General features: G+C 44.1%; 1 long non-coding RNA gene across 3 annotated transcripts in view; it reads left to right on the top strand.

Annotated features, from left to right (window-relative positions):
- LOC148147080 (uncharacterized) overlaps positions 1 to 10,280 on the top strand; it is a 578,686-nt gene that overhangs the window by 544,249 nt on the left and 24,157 nt on the right. For all 3 annotated transcript variants that reach the window (XR_015760240.1, XR_015760241.1, XR_015760239.1), the window contains exons 2-4: positions 1,258 to 1,340; positions 4,471 to 4,557; positions 10,082 to 10,188. This is a non-coding gene — a long non-coding RNA (uncharacterized LOC148147080). The remainder of the gene's footprint in view (positions 1 to 1,257; positions 1,341 to 4,470; positions 4,558 to 10,081; positions 10,189 to 10,280) is intronic.

Below are 10,280 nucleotides of genomic sequence, written 5' to 3'. Positions count from 1 at the left end.
CATTTTTAGATCTGCCTGGTGCTGCTCATGGCATGCCCTCCTTTCCTGTCCATTGTGATGGGTGAGATCGGGATTTACAAACCCATGAGATTACAGATTGTGCTGGAGTACAGTTCTACTGCTGTTGATGTCCCACAGTGCCTCAGAGATATCCAGTTTGAGATCCTACATCTATTCAAAGTCTGTCCCCATTAGAACGGTGATAGTGTCACTCAACACAATGGAGGTTTTTCTCAACTTTAAGCCAAGACTTTGTCTCCAAAGGAAATGTGTGATGGTCGCTCTTACTGATACTGTCATGGCCAGATGTATCTGCAGCTGGTCAATTCATAACAATGAGATCAAGTATGTTTTACACTCTTGTTGGTTCCCTCACCACCCGCTGCAGACTCAGTTGAGCAGCTATGTCCTTTAGGACCTGGCCAGCTCAGTCAGTAATTCTGTTGCAGAACTAGTCTCAATTGTGGACCTTGAAATCCTGTACCCAAGAGTACGTTTGACACCATTTTATTGCCTGAGTGCTTCCTCCAAATGTTGTTCAACATGAAGGAGAACTGATTCATCAGCCAGTACAGTATATGGTAATCAGCAGGAGCCATGAGACATCCTGGTCTCCGGAGTCAATGCTGTGTACTCCTAGGGCAAATCCTCCCTGTCTGTACACCACTGTGCCACCACCTCTGCCTGGTCTGTCCTGCCGGCGGGACAGGACATATCCAGAGATTTCAGGAGAAAGGGAACACTGCAGATGCTGGAGATCAGAGTCAAGAGTCTGGTGCTGGAAAAGCACAGCAGGTCAGGCTGATGAAGGGCTTAGGCTCCAAACGTCGATTCTCCTGCTCTTCGGATGCTGCCTGACTGTTGTGCTTTTCCAGCACCACATTCTCGATATCTAGATATGGTGATGGTGGTTTCCGGTCATTGTTTGTAAGGGATGATTCCGTGAGTATGACTATGTCAGGCGGTTCCTTGACTAGTCTGTGAGACAGCTCTCCACATTTTGGCACCAAAAACCATATGTTAGTGAGGAGGATGTTGCACCATCGAGAGGGCTAATTCTGTGGTTGTAATTTCTGGTGCCTTCTTAGATGCCACATGGTCCATCCAGTTTCATTCCTGTGTTGAGACTTTGCAGTGATTAGTACAGTGAGTAGCTGGCTGGGCCGCTGACAGGTTGGCAGGATTTTTTTCGCCATTGACAATGGTTTCATGGAGATCAGGAGATTCCTAATACGTTGTTTTTTCTCTTGAATTCAGATTCCACCATCTGCCAAGATGGGATTCGAACCAGGACTTCAGTCATTTGTTTTAATATTCTGGATAAAAGCTGAATACATCAGGTTTGTTCACTCATTTTAAATATCACTAACCCTAGTTTTGTTTCTTTGTGAAACACTGTCCATCATCCTGTCTCCTCCATCTTCCCCTCCAACAATGAGTGAGGAGCACATGGAGTTTCTCTGTCACTGAGACTGAGATAATCCGATCTGCTGTTTCTCTCCCTCCCACTAGCCCACTGAGCCAAACTGCCTCAGGTGATGTTGCTGGTTTTTGTCCTAAACCTACATCTTTCTCCATCTCTTGTCAAGCCTTATCAGAGCTCACCTTGACCCTTTACCCTAATCTCACTAAACTCACTTTCCAACACTCTTTCCTCCGCTGCCGCCTCATCACCCCCCCTCGCCAATTCATAGATATTGTTCCTTGTTCTGTCTGTTGGTCTTTTCTGGTTATGTCCTTCTCTCCCATTCTGTGAAAAACTAATATGTGACCTCACCGTTGTTGGAAAATCCTGCTCCATCTCCACTCTCCATTTCCTTTCTGAATTCCTTGCATTTGGTGTCCCTCAACGATCTATCCTTGGTCTCTTCTGTATCTCACGTACATAGTGCCAGGAGGTGATATCATCAAAAACACTGTTAGGTTTGACATGTACACTGACGATGCCCAGCTCTCCCTCCCAATCATCCCTCTCCATTACTCCACTGTTACTCAGTTATTAAACTGCTTATCACATTCCCACTACTCGATTAGCTGCAATTTCCTCCAATGAAACATTGTCACGGTTAAACCCATTGCCTTCCCTTTACCTTTCTGCTGAGCTCCTCCCTCTCACTGGGAACTCTCTGAGACAGAACTACATTCTTCACAATATTGCTGTTATATCTGACCCCAAGATGACCTTCTGATCAGACATCCACACAATCACAACACCAGGAATTCCAGTCTCTTAAACGTTGCTTTTCTCCACCTCACCCCAGCTCCATTGCCACTGAAACCCGTTACCCGTGTCTGTGTCGCCTTAACCTTGAATCCAAAACAGAACCCTTGATTCCGTGACTCAGAATCTGGTTTCAGACTCCCCTCTCAGTATTTACCCTCAGACACATCCTCTCTGTATTTATCCTGTCAAACCCCTTAAGAATCCCAACTGTCTCAATGAGATCACCTCTCTTTCTCCAAAATCCAGTGAGTAGAGTCCCAACCTTTTCAGCCTTTATTTAAAAGATAATGCCTCCAAACCAGGGATCATCTCATTGAATCTTCCCTGAAATGCCTCCAATAAAGTGACATATTTCCTTATCTAAAGGGACCAAAACTGCTCTCATTACTGCAGATATGGTGGTCTCACCAGCACTTCCACACGTTACTCTCAGGTATATATTCCAAACTCTAGTACTGAGAACCTTTGAATCAAAACATTCCATTCCCCTTCCTGATTCCCTGTTGTAACTGTGTGGTAGCTTTCTGTGTTTCCTGAACAATTACCCCTGGTCCCTTTGTGGTGCAGCTTTCTACAGTTTCCACCATTTAAATAGTACTTTGTTCTTTTATTATCTCCTCCAAACTGAGCAACTTCCCACTTTTCCAAGTTACGCCCTATCTGGCAACTTGTTGCCCCCTTCTCCTGTGCATCTCTCTCTTTTCATAATCCTCCTAGACATTTTTATAGTTATGCCTTTTCTAGGAGATATCCCCCCTTCCCATTCTTCCAAACATTTACTGGGAGCACTGGGCAGTGGGAAGCAGACAGAGTTGCTATCTTTTTAGGGATACGCTTTGGAGTGATTGAGAGGATCTTCCTACCCATTGGTCAGGATGGAGACAACTTGCCCATCGTTAGGCATTAGCCTTTCACACCCATGTCTTATTGATGAGGCAGAGCGGCAGCACGGAATGAAAGAAAAGAAAGTCATTCTTGTTCCCCATATCTCACTGACGCTTGGATCATTTTCTCCAACCTGTCAAAGAACTGCTGTGTTCAGTCACATGAGATCTCAAGTTGGAATCTCCTAGAAACCCACAGATTTCCCCCTGAGTTGACTGCTGATGTCCTCGAGGGTAATATGTACAGTCATCCTGGGCCATAAGGAGGGAATGGTGTGGGTTTCTAACTTGAACTGGTAGTGACAGATTTTATAAACTTGTATTGCAGGATATTACAGGTGGACATTCAGATGGTAATCTCAGTAAATATTCTGCCAAACTCTGATTGAATTACTCAGTATATCAGGATCTGGATATTCGCATTGTGTTCCAGATAAATCCCATTTGCTGCTTAAAAATTCTCCTTTGAATCATCGCATTCTCGCAAAAGGTCTCCCCAAACCTTCAATGTGTCATGTAATCCTTTTATGATGACGTGATGAGTGTAAGGTTTATTATTCGAATGTGTAATTTTTGTATAAGGATGTCTCAGAGAGGGAGCTGAATATTCTTAAAGGGGAGAATAACCATTTTGAGGGGAGGCTGTTGTTTATTGGTACCAATGACATAGGAATAGAAGAGTTCACATTATTGGATCATTGGAATCTCTTGTGGGGTAGAATTGACCTCCATCAGAAGGATGGATTGTACCTGCACTGGAAGGGAACAGTTGCTCGTGCTATTCAGGAGGCATTAAACCAGTGAAGGAATGTGGGTAAAACCAGAGAGAGAGTGAGGAAGAGCTAAGTCTGACGCTGGTACAGTTCAGACGTTTAACAGTCAAGGCAGACAAGGGCAAGGCACAGAATGAGCAGTTACACTGCATTTATTTCAATGCAGGAGGCCCGATAGGTCGGGCAGAGGAGCTCAGGATATGGTTTTGAACATGGCACTGGGATATTATAGCAATTACAGAGGTATGAGTTCATGATGGAGAGGACCAGCAGCTTAATGTTCCAGTGTATAGATGCTACAGCAAAGATCGAAAGGGGGCAACAGAGCAAAGGGAGAGATATTTTTGATTAGGGATAACATTACAGCTGGGCTTCAAGAGGGTATTCCTGGGAGTACATCCAGGCAGGTGATACAGGTGGAACTGAGAAATAAGAAAGGGATGATCTCCTTATTGGGATGGTACTATTGACCCCCCACTTCCCCAATAGTCAGCAGGGAGTTGAAAAGCAAATTTACTAAGAGATCACTTCTCTGTAAGAATAGTATGGTTGTGTACAAGACTTGACCTTCTTTGTTATTCATTCACAGGATGAGGGTGTCACTGGCTGGGCCCAAAGGGCAGTAAAGAGTCAGCCACATTGCTGTGGGTCTGGAGTCACATGTAGGCCAGACCAGGTAAGGATGGCAGATTCCTTCCCTGAAGGATATTAGCGAATCTGATGAGATTTTTTTTCGCAATAATCAACAATGGATTCATGGTCTTTAATAGATTCTTACTTCCAAATTTTTATTGAATTCATATCCACTCTCTGCCGTGATGGTATCCAAACCCTGGGCCCCAGAATGTTATCTGGGTGTCTGGATTATCCATCTAGTGATAATCTCACGAGGCCATTTGGCAGGATGAGTGACTGAGGTATCCGTAGGGCAGCACATCAGCACCAAAGATCCCATGGTCTCTGCGGAAGATAGAAAGGGCTGGGGAGGGAGATATATCCCTGGTAGTGGGGTCTGACTGTAGGTAGCGGACATAGCAGAGGTTCATGGAGATTAGTGGGTGGCAGGTGAGGACCGGGGGATTATATTCTTATTGTGGTTGGAGGGGTGGGGGGAAGGCGGAGGTACAGGAAGTGGAGGATATGCGTTGGAGTGTATCGTTGATCAAGTGGGAGGGAAATCCGGTCCTTGAAAGAGGAAACCTTTCTGGGATGTCCTGGAGTGGAATTGCTTCTGCCTGGAGCAGATATGACAGAGGCAGAGGAATTGGGAGTACAGGATCACGTTTTTACAGGAATATACTCGAGGGTAATCAGGAGAGCAAAAAGGGGACTTGAAATATCTCTAGGAAATAGTTTTTAAGGAGAATCCAAAGAGATTCTACAAATACATTAAGGATAAAATAATAACCAGACGGAGAATAGGAATTCTTAAAGATCAACAAGGCCATCTATGGAACAACAGGAGGTGGGAGAAATACTATGCTATTCTATTCTAGAGAGTTTGGAGAAATAAATAGTGATCACTTGAAAAGTGTCTAGATTACAGAGGAGGAAGTAGTGGATGTCTTAAACAGTAGCAAGGTTGATAAATCCCTGGGACCTGATCAGATGTATCCCAGAAATTTGTGGGAAGCTAGGAAGGTGATGGCAGTGCCCCTCCCTGAGGTATTTATATCATTGTTTGTGACAGGTGAGGTGCTGGAAGATGGGTGCCATTATTTAAAAAAGGTGCTAAGGAAAGGCTAGGGAACAAGAGAACAGTCAACCTAACGTCAGTGGTCGGTAAGTTGTTGGAAGGGATTCGGAGGGACAGGATTTACATGTATTTGGAAAGACGAGGATTGATTAGGGATAGCTAACATGGCTTTATGTGTGGGAAATTCTCTCTCTCTAACTTGATTGAGTTTTTTTGAAGATGTGACAAAGATGATTGATGAAGGCAGACTGTGGACGTTGTCTATGTGGACAATGAACGATGTTCCACAAAGCAGACTGGTTAGCAAGGTTAGATAACAACATGAAATGGCGGGAGAACTAGCCATTTGGATACAAAACTGGCTTGAAGGTAGGAGGCAGAGGGTGGTGATGGAGGGTTGCTTTGCGGACTGGAGGCCTGTGAGCAGCATTGTCCTGCAGGAATGGATATTGGGTCCTTAAATAAATGACTTGGATGTGAATATGAGATATGGTCAGTGGGTTTACAGAAGACACCAAAATTGGAGGTGTAGTGGACAATGAAGAAGTGGACAAGTTCAGAATGCAACAGTATCTTGACCAGATGGGCCATTGGAGCGAGGAATGGCAGACTGGGTTCAATTTAGACAAATGTAAGCTGTTGGATTTTGGAAAGGCAAATCAGAGCAGGACTTGTACACTTAATGGTAAAGTCCTTGGGAATGTTGCTGAACATAGAGACCATGGAGTGCAGGTTCATTGTTCCTTGAAAGTAGAGTCGCAGGTAGGCAGACTAGTGAAGGTGGTGTTTGGTATGCTTATATTTATTGGTCACTGCATTGAGTACAGAAGCTGGGACGTCAAATTGTGGTTGGACAGGACATTGATTAAGCTCATTTCAGGAATTATGTTTTAAGTTCGAAATTCCCTGTTCTGGAAAGGATGTTTTGAATCTTGAAAGAGTTCAGACAAGATTTACAAATAGTTACAGAAAATAATATACCAGATCTAAAAGTTAAGGATCTGAATTGGACAAAGGCCAATTTTGATAGCACAAGGCAAGAACTTTCATCTGGCCCCTCAAGCCTGCTCTGCCATTCAACAAGATCAGGGCTGAGCTTCTCATGGCCTCCGCTCCACTTTCCTGATCTCTCACCATAACCTTTACTTCCTTTCCTGTTCACAAATCTACATTTTGTCTTAAAGGCATTCAAGTTGATAACGTCAAATGCTGCACTCGGCAGGGAATTCCACAGATTCACAACCCTTTAGCTGAAGAACTTCCTCCTGAGCTCAGTTCTAAATCCGCTCCCCCTTATTTTGAGGTAATGCTCTGTAGTTTGACCCACCCCCAGTGGAAATAGCCTCCCTGCTTCTGTCTTATCTACTCCCTTCATAATTTTATTGTTTCCTATCCAATCTCCCATTCTTCTAAATTACAATGACTATAGAACCAGTTTTCTCAATCTCTCCACATGCACCAATCCTCAACTCCTAACTCAAACTAGTGAACCTCCTCTGTACTCCCTCCAGTGCCAGTACATCCTTGCTGAAGTAAGGAGACCAAACCTGTACACAGTACTCCAGGTGTGGCCTCCCCAGCCCCCTGTACAGCTGCAGCATCACCATCCCTCTAGCAAGGAAGGACAATATTCCCTTCACTGCCTTAATTACCTGCTGCACCTGCAAACCAACTTCCTGTGATTCATGCACAAGGACACCCAGCTCCCTCTGTACAGCAGCCTGCTGCATGTTTTCACCATTTCATCATCCAGTTTGCTGTTAGTCTGACCAAAATGGATGACCCCACATATCCCAACATTGAACTCCATCTGCCAGACCCTTACCCACCCACATAACTGATCTGTATCCCTGTGCATACTGACAGTGGTCTCTGCACACATTGCTCTACCTCATCTTTGTATCAAATGTGAACTCTGACACCGTACACTTGGTCCTCAACTCCAAAACATTTGTGTAAATTGCAAACAGTTGTAGTGCCAACACAAATCCAAACACCCATTTATCCCCATTCTTTACTTTTTGTTGGTTAACCGATCCTGTATCCATGATAATTACCCATAATTCCATGCATCTTTACCTTATTCAGCAGCCTTTTATGTGACAACTTATCAAATGCCTTCTGGAAATCCAGGTACACCGCATCCACCGAGTCCCCCTTGTCCAACGCACTCATCGTATCCTCAAGTAATTCTAGTAAACGCGTTAAACGTGACCTGCCGTTCATGAATCCATGCTGTGTCTGCTCAATGAGACAATTTCTACCCAGATATCTCACCACTACTTCCTTGAGAGGTTCAAGCATTTTCTCCACTACAGAAGTTAAGCTAACGGATCCTTTTTGAAAAATAGTGGCACCACATTGGCAGCTTCCAGTCTGTCAAAACCAGACATCCAACAAATTTTAGTGAATTATCACGAGGTCTATTTGTTATTCTCTCCCCCCCCCCACCCCCCCCCCAACATCTCTTTTAGTCCCTGGGATGCATTCCATCAGGGCCAGGAGACCCATCTACCTTTAGGCTGTTATCTTTCCAACATTACCTCTTTACTGAGAATGATTGCTTCTGTATCCTCATCTGCCATTGCTTCCATAGACCTGCGACAATGAGAGTATATAGACGGTATGTTCCTGTTAAGGCCAAGGCTGGTAGGTGTAAAGAGTGCTGCCTGACGAAAGAAATTGAGGGCCTGGTCGAGAAAATGAAGGAGGGATATGGCAGGTACAGAGAGCTGTTTTGTGTGAATCCCTAGAGGAGTAAAGGGACAGTAGGAGTGTACTCAAGGTAAACCAGGAGGGCAAAAAGGGGACATGAGATAGCTTTAGGAAATAGGTTTAAGGAGAATCCAAAGTGATTGTACAAATACACTAAGGACAAACGAGTAACCAGGCAGAGAATAGGTACCCGCAAAAATCATCAAGGCTGTCTGTGGAACCGCAGGAGGTGAGAGAGATTCTGTATGAGTGGAGAGGTTTTACAAACAAAATGTGCACGTCGGAAAACACAAAGTTGAACGTCCCAGTCTCGCGTTTTCAGTAAACGGGGAATTGCCTCAGTGTGGCTACAGGCAGGAGTGACCGCCACGATCTTTATTCGGGGCAAGAATTCACTGGACCCGTGCGGAGCCGCCAGCTTTGTAGGGGGCAAGGTGCAGCCAGGCGCAGGTGCAGCCTTTCTCTGGTACAGAGTCATTGGGCAGGATCTACACAGAGCACATTCAAACTCAGAGAAATGGATGTTTATTTCTGGATTTGTTTCGTCATTCATTTAAATGATTTGGTATTGTAAGTGAGTTTGCAGGTCATACAAAATTTGAGGTATTGTGGATAATGAAGAAGGTTACCTCAGATTACAATAAGATATTGATCAGATGGGGGTTAATTTAGATAAATGTTAGGTGCTGCAGTTTGGAAAAGCAAATCAGGGCAGGACTTATACACTGAATGGCAAGGCCCTGGAGACGTTTGCAGAACAAAGAGACCTTGACTGCAGGTTCATAGTCCTTGCAAGTCATTTGCAGATGATGAAGAAGGTGTTCAGTATATTTTCCTTTATTGGTTCGAGCATTGAGTATAGGATGTGGGAGGTCATGTTTCTGTACAGGACATTTGTTAGGCCACTTTTGGAATATTGTGTGCAGTTCTGGCCTGTCTCCTATCAGAAGGGTTCTGTGAAACTTGAAAGGTTTCAAAAAAGAATTACAAGGATGTTGTTCGTGTTGGAGGATTTGAGCTGTAGGGTGAGGCATAAAAGGCTGGGACTGTTTTCCCTGGAGTGCCATAGGCTGAGTGGTGGTGTTATGGAGGTTTATACAATCATGAGGGGCATGAATAGAGTAAATGAACAAGGTGTTTTCCCTGGAGTAGGAGTGTCTAGAAGTAGAGGGCATTTAGGGTGAACGGATAAAATTTCAAAGGGACCTAAAGGACAACTCTTACATGGAGTGGGTGGAATGAGCTGCCAGAGGAAGTGGTGGAGGCTAGTACAATTACAACATGTTAAAGGCATCTAAATAGACACATGATATGATTAGGAAGCGTTTACAATGGGCCAAGTGCTGGCAAATGGGAATAGACTCGGTTCGATATCTGTTTGGCAAGGATGAGTTAGACCGAACGGTCTGTGTCGGTGCTATACATCTCTATGACTGTGGGATCATAACAGCTTATACAGCTCTGCTTCATCTCTGGGCTCCCTCATGCGACCACTTTGTCAATATCTAGCTTCGTCAGTATCGAACAATGGGTGTATTTCTGGTCTGTTTGGTATTTTACTATTATTTTTACAGACATTTTTGGAAGTTAATTTTTCACTGCCGCCCAGCCCCTGACCACCTGCTGCTTATCAATATTTTCTGGAAAATCTTTAACAGTCAAGAATTTCTTTTTCCAATAAGCAAGTGTATCTTCCTTCCATTTCTGACTATCTCATTCTGCACCATTTTCATTCCCTGTAATCCATTTTGCACTCCTTGAAACATCAACTGTGTTTCTCCTTCCACAGATACCAGTGATTAATACCAAAACCCTGTTGCCTGGGGACAGGGTGATGTTTGACTTTCTTGTACAGCTGCAGTTTGTGTGGTGAAGGTGCTCCTACAATGTGGTTGGGTAAGTGGCATTATAGAGTATTCATTCAGTAACAATAAAGATCTGAAGATAATGTCCAAATCAACAACAGTTTGTATTTTTATTATCATGCT

Source organism: Chiloscyllium plagiosum, unplaced genomic scaffold (assembly GCF_037043375.1).
Source record: "Chiloscyllium plagiosum isolate Xiang-an unplaced genomic scaffold, Cpla_swu_hap1 HiC_scaffold_18, whole genome shotgun sequence".
In the NCBI taxonomy this organism is placed as follows: Eukaryota; Metazoa; Chordata; class Chondrichthyes; order Orectolobiformes; family Hemiscylliidae; genus Chiloscyllium; species Chiloscyllium plagiosum.
The sequence above is the reverse complement of the archived record's forward strand: the minus strand, read 5'-3'. Positions and strand labels throughout refer to the sequence as shown.